Here is a 23,823-nt window from a genome sequence, read left to right as displayed (position 1 = left end):
TTACAAAACAAGATATCTATTATTTGACATGTACATCTCATCCAAAAACATATGTACGTCCAACTTAAGAAGGCAACTTTCTATCCATTAATACTCGTATCCACACTAGGTACGTGCATAGGTCCACATCATGCCTTCAACCAAACACTTCAACATCCAAAAGAACCTCACTTCCATACAACAATCCTCGTTGACTTAACAGAGTTGAATCAAGAGGTTCCTATTCCTCAAGGATTGTAACTCGCGGCCACTGAACTTATTCCAATACGAACCTACAAGACAACTGTAAGGTTCTAAGTACAACCCCTTCGAATCTCCATCACCTAAGGAGTATAGTATGCTTGGCTAATACATGTATAACACTTAAAACACAGTATAAGTCAAATACAAATTCATATTAACCAAGTCAATACTATAGGGAATGTATTCACGTTCCCTAAACGACCTAGCGGCCTAAACAACTCCCAACACTCACGCATACCCAATGACTTAGCCAATACCAAAGAGCACACGATGGGGATCCGCTGCAGACGGGCCATCACTCGGAAGGTATTGACACATCACCAAATATGCACCTTACGCTCTGATACCAAACTGTCACGCCCCGGATTTTGAATGATAAATTCAAATCCGAAACCTGAATAATTACAATTACAAAAAAACCAAATCTCGAAACTTCGAGTTCATTATTACAATTCACTCTCACAATATATTATAAAGCTCAAATGAGCATAACACACCTCACAACTTACAATTGTTGTAAAACTCTAACAATTGCTCTAACCGCACGATCACCGTCCTGGTTCTCCTGTCCTGTAGGATTACCCGCTACACAATTTGAATAGTGTACCGGGAGTTGCAACAACACAAAACCCGGTAAGCTTTTTACAGCCAGTATGAGTAAACAAGAAAGAACTGTTGATTTATTAGATTTCAAGACTACCACAAACCCACGTTACTTTCTCACTCTCATATATATATATAGACACTTATGAGTTACTCTCAATTTAGCTCATAAGATCACTCACTCTCATATATATATGTAGACACTTATGAGTTACTCTCAATTTAGCTCATAAGATCCCTCACTCTCATATATATATATAGACACTTATGAGTTACTCTCAATTTAGCTCATAAGATCCCTCACTCTCATATATATATATAGACACTTATGAGTTACTCTCAAATTCGCTCATAAGATTTCCCAACATTTGGTAGACAGACTCATATATATATATAGACCCTTATGAGTTACTCTCAATTTCCCTCATAAGGTTACCAGATATATATTGACACTTATGAGTTACTCTCAATTTCACTCATAAGGTCACTCCACATTTGGCAGACAGACTCATATATATATATAGACCCTTATGAGTTACTCTCAATTTCCCTCATAAGGTTACCATATATATATTGACACTTATGAGTTACTCTCAATTTCACTCATAAGGTCACTCCACATTTGGCAGACAGACTAGAGCTCTAACTGAACGTAACCACTCGTCCGGCCACAGACGTGATTACGATTTAATACTATTAATAACCACCAGCCCGGTACGAGAGCGTGATTCACTAATAGATGCCATGGTCACCTCGTGACCTAGTGATCTCCACAGATCACAACAATTTATTGTTCCTCAACAATAAAACTCAACACCTCTCACAATATATTGTTTCTCAACAATAAACTCAATACCTCTCACAATATATTGTTTCTCAACAATAAACTCAACACAACTCCAACAATACATATTATTTCATGTAATAATATATATACAGACATTCACACAGGAATGTCTAATACACCAACAATAGTTCATATGATTGCAAAATAAAGCAATTAAATATATTGGGTTCGTAATATGAACCACGTGAGGTTTACTCACCTCGATAATCCCGCTGCGTCTTCTAAACAGCTCAACAACGATTTTACGAATCGTCCGCCAAATCAATCCGCCAATCACCTAATCAAATGTGACTTGAATTTAGCTAACAATTCCAAAACATACTTAAACGACAATCCAACGGTCGGATTCTAACTTATATAAAAATCCGACGGACGGATTCTCACGAATCGCCTCCCGAATCACTGTTTTGCAATTATACGAAGATCCAACGGTCGGATCTTCGCCCATGACCACACAAGGTCATTGGGACAGTCATACGATCAACATATCAAAACTACAAGTCCATCAGACGGTCCGATCTTCACAGATCATTAATCGAACAATCGAAATCGTTCGAAATCGTAAAATTCATAACTAAATCATACGATATCCGAAAATTGCGTATAATATATCGAAATGATCGTATTGAAATATAGAATCTAAAAATGCACAGAAACTATGTTTTTGACCCCCGGAGTTGGCCGGAAAGGGCCGCCGGAGTTAGTGGCAGAGCCGCCGCCGACCACCGCCAATGGTGTCGGGGCCGGGCTGCTCCTCTTCATCTCATCAAGCCCAACCACTTTCCTAACTAGCATGAAGTCTAAAAATGACCGGAAGTGGTCGAAAATTACCTCAAGAAGAAAGAGGCCGAAATCGCCCAAAATCGCTCAAATCTGAAATTCGTCTTCCTCGGGTTGAATCGAGATGTGAAACTTGGTGAGTTTATAGAGCATGGCAAGGCGAACAAAGCCCAGTTGGTCTCCCCTCCTACCTTTGCCGGAGTTGGCTGGAATTTGAAGAAATGCATGAAAAATGGTCTGACCTTCTTTGCTTCGATTCGTTGTCTATGGTGAATGATAGGATGCAAGACATATATGAATGGAAAGCTGGTTTCAAGGCGAAGAGATTGATATCAATTTCATGGCCATAGGTGGCCGGATGAAGTCGTGGCGACGCCGTGAAGCCAAGGCAGCGAGGAGGAGAAAAATCTGGAAATTTTCGGGTTTCCTTATTGAGAAATCTGATTTTTTGTATTTATAGAAAATTCTCAATTTTAAAATATTCATAACTTATTCATACGAACTCCAAATAATGCGTTCCACATGTCCACGAACTCGTATCGACGAGCTCTACAACTTTCATGAAGGAAGTTTTCCCAAATTTTGAACGTATAAAAAGTCAACTTTGTTGACCCCCTAAAAACGTTCGTTTTCGAAAATAAAATCGTTCGAACTAATTCCACAACTTTTCCAAGCTTCGTACTCGCTCCTACTATCGTGAAATCATTTCTAAAAAACCATGGAATTTAATTTGGATTTTTCGGGGTATTACACGGACGATTGTGGATCGTATTTTGAGCGGAATTGAAGACGCAGCGGGATTATCGAGGTGAGTAAACCTCACGTGGTTCATATTACGAACCGAGTACTTTTAATTAATTTATTTTTTGTCGTCATTGTGTGAACTATAGTTGGTATTAATGGGCATTCCTGTGTGAATGTCTATCTATATATATATTATTTATGTGAAATAATATGTATTGTTGAAATTGTGAGATATTATGTACTGTTATGGTTGTGTTGAGTTTATTGTTGAAAAGCAACAATATTGTGAGAGGTATTAAATTTATTGTTGAGAAACAATAAATTGTTGATTTGTTGAGATATATTGATCTGTGGAGATCAATAGGTCACGGGGGTGACCATGGCATCTATTAGTGAACCACGCCCTTGTACCGGGTAGGTGGAAACTAATAGCATTAAATCGTGAACCACGCCCTCGCGCCGGGTAGGTGGAAACGATCAGTTAGAGCTCTAGTCTGTCTGCCAAATGTTAAGTGACCTTATGAGGGTAACGGGGAGTGACTCATAAGTGTATAATATTTATATATATATATATTTATATATATATGAGAGTGAGAAAGTGAAGTGGTTTTGTGGTGATCATTGTAATTGTGATGTTTCTACATTTCTATACTTGAGTTAAAGGAAATGTATTTTATTAAATCAACAGTTCTTCTTGTTTACTCATACTGGCTGTAAAAAGCTTACCGGGTTTTGTGTTGTTGCAACTCCCGGTACACTATTCAAATTGTGTAGCGGGTAATCCTACAGGACAGGAGAACCAGGACGGTGATCGTGCGGTTAGAGCAATTGTTAGAGTTTTACAGCAATTGTACGTTGTGAGGTGTGTTATGCTCATTTGAGCTTTACAATATTGCTTGTGAGAGTGAATTGTAATAATGAACTCGAAGTTTCGAGATTTGGATTTTGTAATTGTAATTATTCATGTTTCGGATTTGAATTTATTATTCAAAATTCGGGGCGTGACATCTGTCTTCTATCAACAATTTGAGGATCCAATTGTCGTCCAACCTACATTTTATGCACCAGGTTGTGTTAGAATGCCTATTTTCCACTTTTGTTTTTTTTAGTAGTGCATGAGCTAGCCAAAAAGTAGTAAGTAATCTGCTAACTCGATTCCCAAGGCTTCTTTAACTCAATTCTTTCCTATAGTATTGTTCTCAACTTGTCTTATTTTACAATTTATAAATTCTGATCCAGCTTTACTTAAACTGAGTCTTTATAAGCAGACCCAGTTACCCTTCCTCCTATACTTATCAATCTAGCTATATATATATATAGGGAAAAATTCACCAACGGTGTCTGGACACTTAGGGGACTTTCAGAATGATACCTGAACTTACAAAGTTATCAATGTGATACCTGGACTCATTTTTTCGTATCAACGTGATACCTACGACCAATTTCCGTCACGGAGCCGTTAAATTTTGTCACGGAAATTGGTCGTAGGTATGACGTTGATACGAAAAAATAAGTCCAGGTATCACATTGATAACTTTCTAAGTTCAGGTATCATTCTGAAAGTCCCCTAAGTGTCCAGACACCGTTGGTGAATTTTTCCCAATTTTGCACGTGCGATGCACGTGAGTCACTTAAGACAAAAGAACTGATTTACCCTCAAATTCTTTCTTATCTTTTCTTTTTTTCTTTATTCTTCTTTCTTTCTTTCTTCTTCTTCTTTTCTGGTTTCTTCTTCCCCAGATTTGAATCATCAAGATTCAAATCATCTTGCTCGTTCGATTCCCACTGTCGATCGCCGATCAAACACTGCCACTGCGTCTCAATCCACCTTCATGCACCACAGATGTTTCTGGTTTCCCCAACTTCAAATCCTATAGCAAATTGAAATTGTGCATTGAGGCTTCACCGCTCACTCCGAGTTCATCCCCGCCGCCGCCGCCAATGACTTGACCACCACCACTCTCGTTCTCTCCTCCGACCCCTTTTATACACCATTGATCAGAAACTCAGACCCCGCCAGCCCTCCACTCTCAAATCACAGCTCCAATCCCACCCCTCCAATCGACGGCCTTGCTAGGCCGATCGTATCCAAGCCGGTCCTGCATGTCGTAGAATTGAATGGCGGTGTGGGCGACGAGCCGGATGCTGCAGTCCCTGGGGCCTTTGGTGGTGCAAACCTTGCTGTGGCGGTCCTTCCGGCCGGTGGCCTTTAGAATGTGGCCTTAAGCCTCCACGATTTCGCTAGCGGTGGAGGAAGAAGTAGTCCTTATCCCCAAACCCAATCGAGAAGCAGCGGAGGACGACGTTGTTGTGCAGTGGTGGAGGTTGTTGTGGCTCTCCCCCATTTTGTTCCTGCATATTCGATGGTGGGTTCTCCGAAAGCGGTGGTCTTGGCAAGGAGAGAAAGAGAGAATAAAGAAACCAAAAAAGAAGAAGAAGAAGAAGAAAGAAAGAAAAGAAATGGGGAAAAAAAAGGGGGAAAAATTCACCAACGGTGTCTGGACACTTAGGGGACTTTTAGAATGATACCTGAACTTACAAAGTTATCAATGTGATACCTGGACTTATTTTTTCTTATCAATGTGATACCTACGACCAATTTCCGTCACGGAGCCGTTAAATTTTGTCACGGAAATTGGTCGTAGGTATGTCGTTGATACGAAAAAATGAGTCCAGGTATCACATTGATAACTTTGTAAGTTCAGGTATCATTCTGAAAGTCTCCTAAGTGTCCAGACACCGTTGGTGAATTTTTCCCATATATATATAAACCCCTAACACATAATACTCAACACCATTAGATATTCCATTATATGGTCATTTAGACATGTATAAACCATGTACAGATCTCCTCCACAATTATATGCTATCTGCCTTTATTAAGGATTCCAATCATTAATTTTTCGGCTTTATAGAAGGTTGATATAGATCCTATCATCAAATAAAGTAATTGATTGTAAGACTAAAATGGAAGCTAAAAAAATTCTAAGTACACAGAACAAAATGATTACCTTGAGATCTTGAAATTGAGCAAAATTTTGGAAATGCTCCAACTCTTTCCTGCACAAAAGGTAATTTAAGGATCAATATGTAATGAATTCTCCACTCTTACAACTGGATGTATTCTACATAAGGAATGACAACACAAGATTTACAATATGTAATATAGAATGATAACACAAGTTTTCTCTTGTTTGTAACATTACACATTTAAAACTAGTCATTGGTTTGAGCCAAATTAAAGAGAACATAATTCTGCAGGGATTTCATGTGTAATGTGTTATACACATCAATTAGCTGCATTTGTGGATCTTAGTATATGGACTAGAGGACCCAATAAATGGGTTATTAACTTATTATGTATTCCAAGATCTCATTTGTGTCAGATAGAAAGGATTTGGTATCAAGGTCTCTAACTTCACAATGAAAAATGTCTTCTATATAAGGATTCCCATTACTTTCTAGAAAATATTAATAATTACAGGAGAAGACTCCTAGATACAAGAAATATATTTATCAAAAGAAAAATAAGATTATATTTGTTAGTCTGGCCAGGGCATGTGCTTTCTATTTCACATAGAATACAACAATATATGAGCCTTAATCATCTTAATTTAGTTCTGTGGTCTACATTGTCGTGGCAATCATCTGCTAAAGTTAAACTTAGAATTTCACAACAGAAATTATTTTGGAGTGTCTTGGCACTACCAATTAGAGCAACTCCAATAGCTTCCCTATAATTTCTGTATTTTAGGGAAGCAAAAATCAAAACTTTAGCCTCTTTTTCTTTTCCAACTCCAACAGATTCCCTATTTTACAGCAATCTCTAAAATCTCCATAATTCTTCCTTAAAATTTTAGAGATTGCTGTAAATTTAGGGAATTTGGTTTTCTCTTTCCTCACTATCTCTAAAATGGGGATAGTTATTAGGAATCTGTTGGAGCAAAAGAGGCTCATTTTTCTCTAAAATAGAGAAAAATCAAAATATAGGGAAGTTGTTGGAGTTGCTCTTAATATCCATTAACAGAAGATTAAGCCATGTATTCATAACGCAAAAAAAAAAAAAAAAAAAAAAAAAAACACTATATTCTTATAATAATAGTGTTGTTGTAAATATTATTATCTATGTGGTTGTCCACGTAAATACTTATTAGTTATGTACTTTGATGTAAACCCTACTTCTATAAAAAGGAGGCTAATGAGACTGAATGAGAACACTTCGACTTCCTCCCAACTATTCTCTCTATATCTTCTTCCTACTTTATAACACGTTATCAGCACGAATTCATTTTTTTTATAACTCTATGATGATCTACGAGTTTTCTGGTGCAACATTGTTGTTTTTAACTATAACTCATGATCTATGAGTTTATTTAATCTATATCAATTATGCATATTAGGGTTTATGAATATATACGGCATCATATCGATGTTCGTTAATTACTCAATGGCACAGGGCACTGTTACTTATATATGTTATGCGATTGCTTTCGCTAAGTCCATTATTTGATATATAGGAATCGTAGCCCACAAATCTTCTAATCAATTATGTATGTCGTCTTGTTGCAGTACACTACCTGATAGGTTTAATTCCTATTTCCCAGACATTTAATATCAATATTGATGTTATAAGTATCACTTTATCAAGTTGTTTATTGGGGTTTTTCTTTGTTTTCATTTTTTTTTCATTTTTCATCTGCCATGTGCTTCTGCAATCCATGGTTTTTTTTCCTCCCCATTGGCTATTGGGTATTGAGTCTTATTGTTTATCCAATTTTATTTTGGAGGTATGGTTCTATGTAAATTATTGTTTCTTTCACGATACATGTTAAGGAAGACCGATAGTTTTGTGTTCCTTTGAATTCAGGTAAGTTTTTCTTTATTAGTTTGATTACTTTGATATAACTTGCTCTCACCATACTTGACAAATAGATGTGGTACAATTTACATTTGTGATAGTGAATTGATCAAAATAGATCGAGACCTGAAGTCTCTTGATCCAATTACAGAGGGCCTGAAGTTCCTCTAGACTTGCATAATCATAACGTTGCAATATAAAGTTTCTTAGATTTAATACAATTACGAGGGCCAGAAGATGCTCAGAGTTATATAATTGAGTATATGAACTCACATATTTTTGATCCCCAATAATTATAAGAGGGTCGGAAGTTCCTTAAAATGTTTGGGTATTGGGGTTCCCTCCTCTACAAGACAATATGAATTTGAAGTTCAATTTTGAACACTTGCTAAAGCTAGAAGCTACGTTCAGATGTTCTCCACAAGATAAAATTATGTTCTTGTGTGATTAGAGGAGAGAAAAAAAAAAGATTATCATTTTGAGAAGTTAAGCAGACTAGAAGTTTTGTGTAATTTCTTCATTAATGGAACCAAAAGTTTCCACAGTTAATTTTATTGCATAGTTTATCTATTTATTTTTCCTCCTTGCAATTTTTCTATTTTATTATGTACTTTCGTTATAGTACTTATCTTTTAAATTTTTTTTTTTTGTTACTCATACGGACCAGCAGTCCTATACCTCGAACATATGAATTTAAAATGTAATATTTTTGAACCAGAAGTTCAAAAATTTCATACCAGAATTTGAAGTTCTAACAGTAAAACTCAAACCCGAAGCTTTGAGTATAAAATATAAATTAGTTAAAAGTGAACTTGAAGATTCACTTTAGTCACCTTGAGCCTGAAGTTTCGAGCACCAAATTTATTTGAATCCGAAGTTCAAATTACGGAATCTTAGAACTAGCAGTTCATAGAAAAAAAAAATAATTGAACCTGAAGCTTCGATTACAGATATACATTCACAGTTTATTTAACTCTATATCCACTTCGAACCAGAAGTTTCGATGAATTCTCGTATGTTGTTTGATAAGTATTTTGTACAGCTGTACAAGAAGTTCACTCTACCTTAGAACTTGGAGTTCTAATTGTGCAGACTCGAGCCATAAGTCTCGAGTGAATATATAGACAATTTATCATAAAGTTTTAATCTGGGTCAACCTCAAACCTGAAGCTTTGAGGGGATTATTTTGACACCAATTTAAAAGTAAGCAGATATTTAACCGTTGGTTTATGACGAATGAGTGTGAGTATACCCCAAATTTGTGATTGTGGATTTTGTAATTAAAAGAGATCAGAACCTGTAGTTCCTTGATCCTTAATTACATGAGGACTTGAAGTTCCTCAATGATCAAACTAACTAGATGACCATCTAAAGTCCTTCACTCATAAGTTATGGTCATGAAGTTTAAACTCGACATTTCGAATATATCATTTTGGCCAGAAGTTCAAAATGCATTTGATGTTAATCTACATCAAACAACAATACAATAATTGAACGTCATGTTTTAACTGTATAACACGGACCAGAAGCTTCATGTATATCCTATGAGATCCACCGTTCAATTCTTACAAATTTGATTTGTGTCATCTTCAAACTTATGTTTTGAGTGACTTTCAGGCAATGCAATTTTATTCATGGTGTCTAGAAAACATTACTAAGGCTTATGCTTATGAGGCTACTATAACAATCATCTCAGATCCTACATATCTGATTGATGGCTCCAGAAGAGCACATATTATTGTCTCTTTGCATCATGTGCCTCCAATATTACCAGAGATGTATAACCTCTCCCTCTCATAGATCTTATTGTATAATAAGAAAGTCGATTGATATGGCTATACCATGAAATGCCACCAGAAGTAGATCATGACAAGAGAAAAATCAGGACTCAATGTTAAATATTGTCCTAACATCCACATATGTGAGGAAATTGTAAATTGGGTGTGTGTCGCCTATGGTACACTATATGGTGGATGATTATCAAGCCACTTTCGAAAGGGCACTGGTCAAATTAAATTGCATTGACTAATAAGAATGTTGAGATTATCACACATCCCTGATGTCTTTTGCTTATAATAAGCAAAGTTGAAAGCATTATTGTGTTATTCCTCAGATTTATTGTAACCTCTTGAGTTCCCATTGAAACTAAATGTTTCTTATTCTGATTATCTAGGAACCTGATGTTCCTTAAGAGGTTGTTATAAATTGAAAAAAATTGAAACCTCAAGTTTCTTGGATCTCCAATTATATGAGGGCCTGAACTCCCTCCTCTTTATGACTACACATTTATATGTGACACAGAACTTGAGGTTCTCCACGTGATAAAGTTACTTTTTATTATGGATTGTAGTCTTCAACTCAAAATTTTGAGTATATTATTCTGGCTAGCAGTTCAAAATGAATTTGGTCTATTCCAATTGTCAATATTTCACAATTGATGTTTACTCAAGCTAAGGTAACACTCGTATCAAGAGTTGTAGATCTTGATTTATGGCTTCGAATGAGCTACTATCATGTTACCAAATTTGAAATATTGTAACACTAAGTGCCTCCAATATGGTTGGGGAAGATTTTTTTTTGCTATCTCATATATACTGTATCAAATTTCTATAGCAAATTGAGGCATATAATGTTATGAACCAGAAGTTCATTGAACCAAATACACTATTTTAGCATGATCGATTACGTCATCTTTTGTCTACAATGTTGCGTGGAATCACTTACAAGTTTGATGATTGCTAATCTTACTCGCAAGCAAATTGTTTATTTACCGCATATTTGCGAGTTGTCACTTTAATGAGACAATCCTCCTGCAATGAGGGGGAGAAAGATTGTTCCTGAAGAATGATATAAAGTGGTGTGAGATATTTATCCATCGTCTCATTTTGACTTCGAGAAATATCTAAACTAGTGAATTGATAAAAGAAAGTTACAAAGTTATATGCTAAATGCAAAGGCATCTGCTTGGGTTAAAGTCCCTGAGACCAACCATATTAATACAAACAATGTAAACTCCATTTGATTTGTGGGATGTAAGTGTATCCAATTGACATGGTTCTCCTGAAGAGAATGTCATTAAACAATATCAAAGCTCCTAATATGGCTACACATACAAAGGGTGTAAGAACGACATTAGGAAATGATGTCTTAGTGATACAATAATAAATCAATATGGTTGATGCTAATGGACAAAACATTTGTGACCTAAAACTTGGTTTGGGTTCGCCACCAGCCAATGAACATTTTCACTCCAAAGAAAGTGATAGATTTTTGAACGCATCTTTTGAGCATGGTCAAAATAAGACAGTCTTCCCGCCGTTAGGGGGAGGAAAGACTACTGTCATTTGAATAACGGCGTGAATTTGTGTGGAATGTATCCACCAGGTCTAAAGTTATAAGCTTCTAAATAGGGAAGTTCATACAAGCCCTATAATGCTCTACATGAGATTATAAGTAAAAAGATCCACATTCTCTACGTGATTCATCTATGAGAGATGATTGTCCTGGAAGTGACAATGTATGCCCCAGAAGTGGCATGGGTACCCAATATCAATAAGCTTGTTACAGCTAATACATGCATATAAGAATGTGTGGGATCTATGATTAATGATCATCGACGATAATTTACATTTGGTAGCTACCAAAAATCATTAAGGGCTGTATTGACACGTTTCATTATGAATGTCGACAAGGTATATTATTGGCCAAATTGGAAATAGGCAATTCCAATGAAATTGAATATTTGAAACGTGATGAAATACTTGGACCTTTAACCCTACATGGTACAAAAGGGTATTTATCAAAAGTGAAGATAAATGACTATGACACAATGTCTATTTATAGAGACATGAGATTATGAATATCTTTCCTTATACGAATGACAAATTTTCTATAAATACAGTGTTACATATAGTTGTTATATTGATGAGATATTTATGGCATGTCGTTATCGTATATCATAAAGATCTGAAAGACACATTGCTAAAAGCAAAATCTCAAAAGCAAAGTGTCATTATAAGTGTATTGCTTATCAATCCTCAAGGGATTCTAATGCATGAATGATTCAAATGCAAGTCCATGAAAGGTCGAAAAAGCCTGAAGCTCACTCATGGAATCAAAGAGTCTAAAGCTAGCTAATATGTACTCATTTCGTTCTAGTCTACGAGATCTAAATTGCCTTAATGAGTACTATGATGAGACTACTATCGAATTCGAATTATGATTATAATGTTGCAACATATTCTAACTTTTGCAAAGTTATGAATTATTTAGAGCTCTTGAAGAGCTTATATGAGACATATCAATATACAAAGATATTGATGTGTATGGCTAGGTATGCCATGATGATTTTTTAATGTTTTTAAACTATACAAAGATAAATGTATCAATTTCTTTATATTGTTTAGCTATTACTTTGTGTATGAATTTGAGCATATGAGATTGTTTCTAACCTTATCATATGAGGTAAGGCTTATTGAAAATCGTCTAGCTTTGTTGGCATTGCTTAAACTTTGCAGGTGTGAAAATTTGTGATGAGCCCCTATATGCAAAGCACACATGGTCTCACTTCGGTGATAGATACATCAAACTACTATACATGGTACATGTAGCTTATCGCATACATAAATGAGGCTTGCAACAATCACGGGGAGATTCTTATCAGGGGGAGCATCCAGAAGCATGCTACCTAGGACATATGCGCATTGTGCTCTTTTTGTCCTTCGACCAGGGTTATTTTTGTCCCACTGGGTTTTTGTTACCTGGCAAGGTTTTTAACGAGGCAACAATAAGCGCATCCAATATCATCATTCATTGGTGGACATCCAAGGGGGAGTATTGTAAATATTATTATCTATGTGGTTGTCCACGTAAATACTCATTAGTTATGTACTTTGATGTAAACCCTACCTCTATATAAAGGAGGCTAATGAGACTGAATGAGAACACTTCGACTTCCTCCCAACTATTCTCTCTATATCTTCTTCCTACTTTATAACAAGTGCTATGGATTGTAACAGAGGTTGTAGTTATAAACTAAAGTTTTGCAAGGAATTTGTCACGCCCCGGATTTTGAATGATAAATTCAAATCCGAAACCTGAATAATTACAATTACAAAATCCAAATCTCGAAACTTCGAGTTCATTATTACAATTCACTCTCACAATATATTATAAAGCTCAAATGAGCATAACACACCTCACAACTTACAATTGTTGTAAAACTCTAACAATTGCTCTAACCGCACGATCACCGTCCTGGTTCTCCTGTCCTGTAGGATTACCCGCTACACAATTTGAATAGTGTACCGGGAGTTGCAACAACACAAAACCCGGTAAGCTTTTTACAGCCAGTATGAGTAAACAAGAAAGAACTGTTGATTTATTAGATTTCAAGACTACCACAAACCCACGTTACTTTCTCACTCTCATATATATATATAGCCACTTATGAGTTACTCTCAATTTAGCTCATAAGATCACTCACTCTCATATATATATATAGACACTTATGAGTTACTCTCAAATTCGCTCATAAGATTTCCCAACATTTGGTAGACAGACTCATATATATATATAGACCCTTATGAGTTACTCTCAATTTCCCTCATAAGGTTACCATATATATATTGACACTTATGAGTTACTCTCAATTTCACTCATAAGTTCACTCCACATTTGGCAGACAGACTAGAGCTCTAACTGAACGTAACCACTCGTCCGGCCACAGACGTGATTACGATTTAATACTATTAATAACCACCAGCCCGGTACGAGAGCGTGATTCACTAATAGATGCCATGGTCACCTCGTGACCTAGTGATCTCCACAGATCACAACAATTTATTGTTCCTCAACAATAAAACTCAACACCTCTCACAATATATTGTTTCTCAACAATAAACTCAATACCTCTCACAATATATTGTTTCTCAACAATAAACTCAACACAACTCCAACAATACATATTATTTCACGTAATAATATATATACAGACATTCACACAGGAATGTCTAGTAATACCAACAATAGTTCATATGATTGCAACAAAATAAGCAATTAATTGTATTGGGTTCGTAATATGAACCACGTGAGGTTTACTCACCTCGATAATCCCGCTGCGTCTTCAATTCAGCTCAAAATACGATCCACAATCGTCCACCAACTCAAACCGTCAATCACCTAGTCAGATACGATCTTAACTTAGCAATCATTCATAAACAACACATATACGGAAATCCAACGGTCGGATTCTAATTTAATGATGATCCAACGGTCAGATCGAATTTATACGATGATCCAACGGTCGGATCCTAATTATACGATGATCCAACGGTCGGATCCTCACGGATCGCCCTTAGGATCATCCTCCAAAATTATCACAAAGATCCAATGGTCAGATCTTCTTGAATCACTCTAACAAACATCTCCATAAAATTATACGAAAATCTGACGGTCGGATTCTCACGAATCGCCTTCCGAATCATTGTTTTACATTTATACGAAGATCCAACGGTCGGATCTTCGCCCATGACCACCCAAAGCCACTGGGACAGTCATAAGATCATCATATCCAAATTTGAAGTAAAACCGATGGTCAGATCCTCACAGATCGTAAACCGAAGATAAAACGTAAAAACGTTAAATAGTAACGTCAAAACATAAATTCACTATTTATCAACGTTTTCTAAAATGACCTTGTAATATATCAAAACGCTCGTAAGGATGCGTAGATCATCACCTAGATAATAACAACTCAAAATATGGTCGAATACGCCGCCACAAGCGGCGGTCAGTGGGCGGTCAACGGCGGTCAACGCGGCGGTCAACCACCTCCTCTGGCCACCAAATTTCATCCACAGCATCATCTCAACATTTCCAATCACTTTCTCAACTGTGACAAAGTCAGAAAATACCTTGAAGTAGCCGAACAATTAAGCACTCCGATGTACAGTGAAATTTTCCAATTATGCTTTCTTCCTCCATGCTTCGATCTGGGTTATGAGACTTGGCGAGCATGAAGAGCGGCTTAAGGCGCTTCTAATGGACCTGGGTTTATGACTGGAGGTGGCCGGAAATCGGCGTTGACTAATTTGCTACAGTAAAAATGTTGGCTTCGATCTCCACATTTCCGGCCAAATTGTCGTAAACAACTCCCACATGCGTGATAAGGAGGAAGAGACGAGTCTATCGATGCTCGCAGCTCGCCATTTGGTGGTCTAGAGGTGGTGAAAGAGGAGGTTGCAGAAGAGAGAAAGAGAGAGTTGCAGAAGAGAGAGACTGAGAGAGCACGGGGGAAGGAGAGAGAAAAGAAAGAAAAGTTACCTGGCTACAGTAACATTTCAAATTTATACCAATCTACCATAAACAGTAACTTTCATATTTTGCTTATAACTTTCGCATACGAACTCCGATTTTTACGTACCACATATGCACGCACTCGGTTTAATGTCCTCTACAACTTTCATGAAGGAAGTTTTCCCAAATTCCCAATGTATAAAAAGTCACTTTTTGAGACCCCCTAAATAACGTTCGTTTTTTCGAAAATTAATCGTTCGAACTAATTCCACAATTCCTCCGAGCCTCGTACTCGCTCCCACTATCGTGAAATCATTTCTAAAAATCCACAGAATTTAATTTGGATTTTTCGGGGTATCAAAACTTTTGAAATACCCAGATCACAAAATCATCAGAGAAATCCAAAAGCAATCACAATACTTGTTCGGGTAACCAATTATGCAAAAACTGAGAGAATCCACCCAAAGCAGAACATAATCACATGCTTAAGATACTTGTTCAATTCTATATTATGATCGCAAGAGATCGAGACCCAACAACTCATGAAGATTACATATCAAAGAAACCCACAATTGCACAAAACCCATCTGCATCCGTCAATAATTGCAATTCAATGTTGAAATATTGAAATTTAACAACTTTTATCATAAGAAAGCATAATGACCTTGAAGGTGTTGTTGGCGGTGGTGGAGGAACCATCCCTGAGAGATAGTGGTCTGAGAGAGCTTCAAAGATGTGAGATTAGGAGAGGATGCCACAGAGACGCAGTTTGAGTAGAGGAGAAAATGATGAGAGATAGGATTTTGTTCTCCTTAGGGTTTAAAACATAAGTGTAAAGTTTTAGACCATAACAGAATTTTAAAAATGCTGCCATACACATCTTATTTACATAGCAGTCGACCCGAGGGAGGGACATATTAATGTCGAACTTGCTCTGCATACATAGTAAACTCGTGTTAAATAGAATACTAGTATAAATGTAAAAAATTTATTAACGAAAAACAAAAGTGTAAAGTTTTTTAGAAATAACAAATTATTACTCACCAGTTATTCTTTCTATCATCTTAGTCACATCAGTTGATCCAATGTCGTTCCATCTTCCCACTTTCAGAGGTGCAAGGTTCCTAACTATTAAGCTGATATCATTCACAAATAGTTCTGCATATGGACCTGTCTGTCTTCCATTATGTTGTATCAAAGTGATGGGTATTCTACGATTAAGTTGGGAACACAGTTTCTCAGAATGCAGCTATCTTGTCTTTCGCCGCACGTCTCTTTCTAAACCTTTAACAGAAATTCTGATCAGTGAATCACATAACTTGTTCTCTAATTCTAACAAAGATAATACAATGCATACCTAAAGTAGGCCTTTGGATGTTCGCTGACATTACAATATCACTTAACTCGTCAGTTTTAGCAATAGTCAACGGCTTCTTAAAAGTTTGAAGACACATTATGGCAACTGTTGTTATAACTACTAAATATATAATTAAATCACTGAACCAAGCATATATAGGGCTAGCAGAGAAATCTATAAATTAAAACACGCAAAAGAAATCATTCCTTTTCATAGCAAAGTATTGTGAATATGTACTGCTATTATATAGGGCTAGGATACCATAGTCTATAAGTGTTAAACCCAAAGAATTTTGGTCAGACTACAAGACAAACAACAATACCATAAGTCAATTTAACGAAACACACAATCACAGATGATTATGAACTGGAACATTTAGTTGATAGGTCAGCTAGCTAGATAGCTAGTATTGCATTAATCACAAGTAGAGATAACAACCACAAGTAGAGAGATATTAATTGAACAAGGAGAAACAAAAAAAAAACAAGTCAAATCTCACATAACAAGACTTTAACAGGCTCAGCCGTCTGCAATTACTAGTTCTTCCAAGTTCCCACATCATTTTTCAAAAAAGAAAACTAAGTAAAATGGGGATCAGTTAGCATAATTGGATACCATTCTAAACATGAGAGAATTTGATAAAAAATGTCAGTTTGCATAGGCAGGACATGTAGAACATGAAACAATATTCTATACTAACTATTTCTCAATCAAAAGCACATGGAACATTTTTGATTCATGAACAAATGTTCATCAAGAAGAGTACAAATGTGAATGCACTGCATAATGGGAAATACAAGACGACAGAACACAACAAAATAAATAACAAAAAAATGAAGAAAATGAAAAACTAGATAATGGGAACTACATTTATCCACCTCATTTATTGGTATCAACTAAACCCTAACCATATCCATAATCAAACTTTACTCCTTATCCACCCTGAGATGATGTTTAACCAGCATACATATACCTTAATTACTGCCCTTTCTTTCAAACAATTAAATTAGTATACTATTGACTAAGTTTAGTTGGTACAAATATTAACTCTACTTTACATGACCAGAACTTCCAATATATGGATAAAGGCATTGCCTTTACATCCATCAACCTGGCCTCCCTATTTGTATGTTTTTATTTTTCCTGATCCAGCCATGTCAATCCTCTCACTTGTGAAACAAAAGATGGTTTTCTCTGATGAGGAGGAAGACATGATCACAACCTTTTCCCCACCCTTGAAATGTCTGTTTCATCTTTCAACTCCACTCCTCTTGTACCTAGGCTTATGGATCTCAAACCAATGCTTGCTTTGTTGCTACCTGAAGCAGGTAAGTTAAGTCCTAGGTCCCCCACTACCCCTCTATATGATCAAATATGTTATGAAGTCTCTCTATTTCCACAACTCCATCTTCGAAGTACTGCCACATTGGACGGAGGTAAAGAAAACATTGTTAAGCACATACTCTATGGCACCCCTAACAAGAATAGTGCTCCACCTGATAACCAGCTTGCCAAAAAGAGATGGTGTGAGCAAAAAACTCATGACCCTACATCTCCATTTAGTGATTTGGTCATTTCCACCTACATAAAACTACCCAAAATATATATCCCAAATCCAACTACAGGTGAGGGTTATCTAGATGTGCCTGACTCACAAAGTCTAGACTCTCTAGGTACCTAGAGGTCTTGAAGATGCATATTTGTTGGTGATTTAAAATCTCCGTTTAAGTTTTATATGTGTTGACTAACACTCCAGCTTCCAAGTTGGAGCAAACTATGTACTAAAATGTGTAAATTATAAAAACATAGGGATTTTTACGATTTTCCTTGCCATTCATTATATACATAGTTCATGACATAATCTAATTTGATGTACTATTCCAGGAAAAATTTAGGTACTACACAAAAGAACAAAGGGTAGAAGGCCAGTACGATGCAAGCTGAAAATAAAGCTCTTTCCGACTTTCCAGAGTGATATATGTCACACATGTAAGTTGTATTCATGATTTTAAGCATTCTATGGTGCCTACAATTTTGTATGCTTTTCTTATTCTTGCATGTTGCTATGGCAACGACATTTGCTAATGTGGCTCCATAAATTATTCAAGTAACAACCATCTTACATTAGAACAAAGTGTGATATTAATATGCATGTCATTTTCTCTTTGAATTAAAAAGAAAATGATGGAAAATTGTCATTTGCATAGGTAAATGGATTGCAGCTTCAATGTGATCCCAGTGCAACTGCAGATGCCTTGGCAAACGGACCAAGCAAAACTTGCTACCGGTACAAAAAGTATGTAAGTAATGGTTATCAGTTTAAAGTTATAGGTAATACCCCTCCTGGTAAACCTCAAAACTGGTATGTGTTCATACAAGCAAAAAACAAGTTACACTACAACAAACGATCGAAATCCAAAGGATGGTATTGTCTATTTTTATGGAGCACTACTAGGTGTATATGAGCTCAAGTACAATCTAGACCGTAAGGTTATACTTTTCAAATGTGATTGCATTAATTCATTGAGGAAGGGTCAAGGATTGCAGTGGGATTCTTATAAGTTTTCACTGATCAGATTTGACAAGTGCATATCCATTGGTCGTGACCCGTTCATATTTGCGTCCCAAGATTTGCAAGTGTTTTATGTCGAAGACGGATCCACGGTGACATGTTGCAAGACTAAACCAAGGGATCTCTTTGATATGTTGACTACTAATGAACACCCTTGTAATGAACAAGACATTAAATATGTAGCGGGTGACATTGATGAGGTTCCTATTAGGTCTGATGTAAGATATGCAGCGCGGTTCCAGAATAAAAGTTTGGTCACTCTATGATCGAAATTGTAACTGATCGCTAAACTATTGGAGTAGTAGATTATACAGATGATGTTCCTTGTAAAAGTAAAATTATTTACAACTCGATATTGTTACTTCAACAAACCAATGAATTAATTATGGATAATTTGTTATTAATGTGTATGACATAGAAACGTTCGCTCACAGCTGCACAAAACAGGCGAGAGTGCCAAGTGAGTCACACATGTGGAACAAGGAGCTTTCAATTTGAATAAGTGAGTATTGTGCATGAATATTGATCATTTAGTAACTCTAAATATTCATAATTGGTTTCTTAAGAATGAGTAAAGCCATGTATTAAATGCAATACTTGCATGCATGAATCCAAAACATTATTATGAAATATGATTTGCAATATTACTTGTTTTTTTAAGTTGCTTTACAACTACATATTATATAGTGTGAGACATGAATGTTTAATATACGAGTGTAAGGATACAAGAGAAGTCTATATCTAGGGAAGTTAAAGAACTAAGAGCTGCATATGAGCTTCGAGTAGAGCAACAACAGAACAAAGTGATGGAAGCTCTCATCAATGATGAGCTCATCATTGTGAAGAGCTTCTAAGTGGAAAAGGGTTGAACCAAGAAACTACTCTCAAACGTCCTAGTGATACACGTTGGGGTTCACGTACATTACAACATCTTATTGAGTATTATTTCTATATTTTCTTCCACAATTATGGTGATTGAAATGATTATTGAAGATGGAAAATATCCTGATCAGAGAGAGGAAGGTAATCTTTTGCTAGCACAAATGCAATCGTTTGACTTCATCTTTTGTTTTGTCTATTTTTAATGAGACAAGTGTTAGGAGTCACGAATGATTTATCACAAGCATTACAAAAGAAGGATCAAGATATATATTGTCAATGCTATGAATTTAGTTAAGAACTTAAGGCATGTAAGCAGCAACAACAAACAATGAGGTAAGACAAATGTGAATAGGATACTAGTATATCTAGTATGTGGTGTATTAGGGATTCCATAAGTATTTTGTATCAAGAAACTTGACATCAATTGCCAAGGATATTGTCTAAGGTGTAATACTGCTGTGAATCCTCTAACATATAATTATTCGACTTTTTGAATATGATTTTGTGTTCAAAATTTGAGTTGAGAATGGTTTTTTAATTTTATTTTATTTTATGCCTTTTCATTTACTATATATGTGTTGATATAAAGAATTGTGCTATATATTAATATTTGAAATGGATACTGATATCGCTATATTCCCAATGCACATTGTACTTGATTCACACTTATATTAGTATGTGTTTCATTCCCACTAATATCAATATGTACTTGATTCACACTGATATAGGTAGCTAGTGGCTAGGGCCTTGATTTAGATGCAATAATACTTTGGTTGAAGTTATTCCATTATAATATTATTGGTGTCTATTGCCCCAATGACACCTACAATAGAGGGGATTGAACCCTTATTAGTGGATGCATAGTGGCTAATGTCATTAGTCGCCATTAATTATTAGTGTGTATTGTGACTAAGACCGCTAAAAGAATTGGTGTGCAATGGGAGAGATTGTAGTAGTGCATGACAATTCCTATCATCTTTTGGTTTTGATGGGCATAACATCGATTGCTCGCAAAACCAATTTTAAGATTATATTGGTTACATATTGATCCATATTTTGTTACAAGTGATGTCCCCAACATTTAATTTACTGTCATTTTTTTTAATTCAAAGAAATAAAAGAAATGGTACGGCCAATTCTTTTTCGTTATCAATTGTCAATCGGTTTTCGGGTGTTTTCAAGTCACAACTGCTTAGAGACTTTCTTTGAGATATTGTGATTGGTTGAATGAGTCTCATTTGGAATATTTGGTGTTTGATTGTCCTTTCTTGAATATATTATGTTGGATCATTATCTAGAAAATAAGATTTTGCGGGCAATGCAAGAAAACACCAGAAAATATCTGAAGTTAGTTTAATGGATGCTATATGCAGTTTAGCATTTTGAGGTTTCAAGTACAAGTTTAAACTCACAAATTACAAGGCAACCATGTATGGAAATATTGAAACAAGATTTAATTGGTAATCATGATTACCCAATAACCAATAACATGCATGAGATGCAATGAAGAAATAGAGAATAAGGTAGCATTTTTGATAAATTTCAACTATAAAAGTTATAGGCTACTCTTCAAATAGCAAAGGAAAATTCCAATAGAAAGACGAGTTGTAATGGCTTCCCTAGCCTTAAACAACTTTTTTTTTTTTTTTTCAAACCAAAACATTAATCTCCACCACCTCCTCCTCCACATCTCTCATGCTCATTATGAATGCCTAAATCTCAAACTGTTGTCAAAAAGCACATATACCTCAAATATAAACCTAAGAAGATCAGTGGTTAGAGCACCCACTACCTAAGATCGAGGTCATGGGTTCGAGTCACCATAGGGGTAGGAGTGAAATCATTTGATCCTCTTTTAAATAAATAATTAAACCTAAGAAGATCTAGAAATTCCATCCAGCTCCTCAACACCCTTCTCGTGTTTCACTTATCATCAATGAGCTTTACGTTTTCTCCATGGAAGAAAGAGTAAAGAAAATTTTCAGTCTTTAATTGTATTTAGCCTTGAAAAGAATCTCATGTTAATGAAGACATGAAGCACTGTGAATGAAAACTATAAGGAAAAGTTAAGCTGGAGATGAAATGAAGAAATATAGAATAATTTAGGGTTTTTGATAAATTTCAACTGCAAAAGTTAGAGGCTACTCTTCAAATAGCAAAAGATGATTTCAGTAGAAAGAGAAGTTAGAATGATTTCCCTAACCTTAAAAACGCTTTATGCTTTTTCTAGATCACAAACCACTAATGTCCACCTCCTCATCCAACTCTCTCATGCTCATTATGTCCACCCACCCATTGGTGATTATTGTCAGAACACACACAAACCTCAAACATAAACCTAAGAGAGGAGATATGTAACTCAAAATTACTAGTATGCGTAAACTAACAAAATTAAATTTGTGAACGTTACAATCATTAGCCATTTTCAGACCAATAACCAACCTCAATTTCTGCATTAAGCACTTGCCCAGTATAAAGTTTAGCCTTAAAACTCGTGTCATTCCTCATTGTGACTTATAAGTAAATGTCTAGTTCCATCAATTCTAAATTGTATCTATAACTTTGTTGTGAACACAAAATGACAATTCACTAGCGCATTTCGAATTTACGTGCAATTAAAAATTAATAAGAAAACCAACCAAAAAGTACCAACTATCAATCCTCAAAGTACCAAAGTATCTAGAAAAAAATAACAAAATACTCCAAAAAAATTTTTTAACCAAAACTTAATCAAACGAAGATGTAACATCGGTCAACTCCTTTCTTGATTGCTTCATCTTCCACAACTTTTAAATCAACAGGACATCACCAAGAAGGAGCCGTGGTGTAGCGCTTCTTATTTGCAACTTTATTGATGCTTACAAGGAATACAACTTCATTCATACTATTTCATCAGCTTGGATAACATGTTGTGATAGAGTAAATTCGGGTTAATAGTTGGGTTAGGGATGAAACCAAAGTGAGGACCATAGGAGTTGGGTATGAGCGGAGGGTTGGGATCGTTGGGGTTCATGTTGTAGTTAGGGTTCAAAATGAAGGGCGGATTAAGGCCCTTATTCTAGAAAAAAATGATTATTGACCTCAATTAAGGCCTAACATTTGTGGTCTTAATCTTAGATGACATAACATGTCATATCTACATCATTTATCAAGTGTCAACACATATTGCTTAAACACTACGTACATCATTATATGCACAAGTCTATCCTATCCATTTATGATTCAATGGCTAAACAAAACCTTAACACATTAGGTCAAAACCCATGTTACAAATAAAGCACATCCAGAGAAACTATAACTTACATATTTGTTTGCTTCATGACCTTTGCAAGAGGAATTGTATCAAGAGAGTATGTTCTTGCATTGACGTTTATCTCACCAAACGCTTTAGATATTTCCTCCAGTATAATCAACTGCAACATAATAGCATTGAACTAATTAAAAACAATGTTTTTTAATTTTCAACATTACAAAAAGTTATAAAATTATTCAACATTAGTGCACCTGTCACTTCATTTATCATTTATCAACTCCAAACAACATTTAATCATAAGAAGACTCCAGTATCTCAATTTTATACTCTGTCAAACTAATAGCAAATGCCAACCAATTCAAGTCCAAGCATACGGATGAATCAACTA

At 35.7% G+C, this 23,823-nt stretch overlaps 1 long non-coding RNA gene across 1 annotated transcript; it reads right to left on the bottom strand.

The window, feature by feature from the left end:
* Positions 1 to 686: 686 nt before the first annotated feature.
* On the bottom strand, positions 687 to 3,153 carry LOC133727768 (uncharacterized). Its single transcript, XR_009855346.1, has 3 exons — positions 2,525 to 3,153; positions 1,893 to 1,970; positions 687 to 828 (listed from the first exon to the last, which is right to left on the bottom strand). It is a non-coding gene; the product is annotated as an uncharacterized LOC133727768 (long non-coding RNA).
* Positions 3,154 to 23,823: the final 20,670 nt, after the last annotated feature.

The sequence above is a fragment of the Rosa rugosa genome, chromosome 2 (genome assembly GCF_958449725.1).
Source record: "Rosa rugosa chromosome 2, drRosRugo1.1, whole genome shotgun sequence".
Lineage (NCBI taxonomy): Eukaryota > Viridiplantae > Streptophyta > Magnoliopsida > Rosales > Rosaceae > Rosa > Rosa rugosa.
The sequence above is the reverse complement of the archived record's forward strand: the minus strand, read 5'-3'. Positions and strand labels throughout refer to the sequence as shown.